This window comes from Anastrepha obliqua, chromosome 4, assembly GCF_027943255.1.
Source record: "Anastrepha obliqua isolate idAnaObli1 chromosome 4, idAnaObli1_1.0, whole genome shotgun sequence".
NCBI classification, from domain to species: domain Eukaryota; kingdom Metazoa; phylum Arthropoda; class Insecta; order Diptera; family Tephritidae; genus Anastrepha; species Anastrepha obliqua.
Genome location: NC_072895.1, coordinates 121,418,614 through 121,420,391, shown reverse-complemented (window position 1 = coordinate 121,420,391; position 1,778 = coordinate 121,418,614).

Below are 1,778 nucleotides of genomic sequence, written 5' to 3'. Positions count from 1 at the left end.
TTAACATTGAAATTTAAAAACAATTATAAGTATTTTACAAACAATTATACAGTGTTGGCGACTAAATCTCGTGGCTTAGTTCTTCGAAGTCTTCTTGTGCAGACTGTTTTGGTAAGCTCTGTGGCCCCCGGGTTTTTGTGCTCTTTGTTGCTTATTTGTAATAATTGGGATTATATCAGCGCTTTTTTCACCGACAAATCATTGTGCAGGTCGTGATTTCGCACATACCAAGATGCGTTGACCATGTCTCTGAGGCCATGTCTACAGGCGTTGTACCGCTTCAATGTTTGATTTAGTGGTACATCCCCATAATCGAATGAGATTTTCATAAAATGATTTGGAAAGGAAAGGCAGTATTTACCTTCTCGTACATAAAGCACTCAAATAAATATATTATATGCATTTTTTGGCAGCTCATTTCTTGCACTACTATTATTTTTACTGACTCATTAGCCAATACACATGAAAATAAATGAAATCACGATACCAAGTGCTAACGTATACAGGGATAACGGCGCTTTTTTCATTGAACTCTGTCTATGCAAGAGTATCCTAAAGAGAATAATGCACAAAGAAGACAACGAGAAAAATAAAAATATTTTACTGTTTGCGGTACTAGCACAACTTTTATTTTGACAGCAACTGTATATGTTATTAATATATATATATATTCGTACAAATATATTTGTATATATAGAGCAGAGAACGTCAATAACCACACTAAATTAAAATTCATAATTGAGTGGGATTGTGTGCGGGCGGAAATTGCGCACACTGGTGTTTATGTTGCATGCAATAACCAATCAAATATTTGTTGTCAAATATTATAATTTTTTTTGTTTTGTTTTTTTTTTGTCCCTTTTTCTATAAAGTAAATTGTACCTTGAATTTATGCCATGATTTTCAATGCGAATTCCCGAATGTGGCAAAATCCCAGAGAAATACACACATATATACATACTCGTATATATAAACATACGCACATGAATTTTGCATAAATCAAAGTCCACTAACACTAAATAGTTGCGGAACAGCGATCATTTGCGACACACGGAAATTACAAATTGGTGTGCGCGTATATGTTCATACATATATATATGTATGTATTACATTACGGCATTAAAAGTATTGACAATAATAGAGCACTGAAAGCAAATTTATGCTCGCACATACACATTCGTATAGAAGTGTACGCATGGCATGCATTTATGTATGACGATTTGTTGATTTGTGGTGTTTTGACTAACTACCTTTGCTCTGCCAACACTAAGGCAGCAAATAAATCACATTTTCGCATGCCACAAAAAAATCTATTTATTTAAATATTAATTTCAATGTTTATACAATGACGATTTGCATACATACAAATGCATTATTTGCTAGTCAGAAAGCACGGAATAAATTTGAATAAAAAGTAGCATTTCAATAAATTAAACCAAGTGCTTGTAAATGCCCTATGCTAAGAGTGTGCTGTCGTGAGAGACTTACGCGGAGTGTGCACACGACAAAAGAAACAACCCTCAAGTTCAATAGTCTTTATGGCAGTAATCAGAGCATAAATATGTAAAGATGTTGCGCATTTTCTCCAACACATATTGTAGCCTTAGTTGGTCATCATTCGTATTGCTGAGTAGATGAACTAAGAGCCGAGTGAGTACTGAGAGACAATAGAGGGCCGCAGACAGGCGAATGGCCCTGGGTTTACTAAGGAGGGCATTAAGTCATTATGTAGGTCTGATGTATATAGGCTGCTCATTTGTTACCTCACCCATTACTTT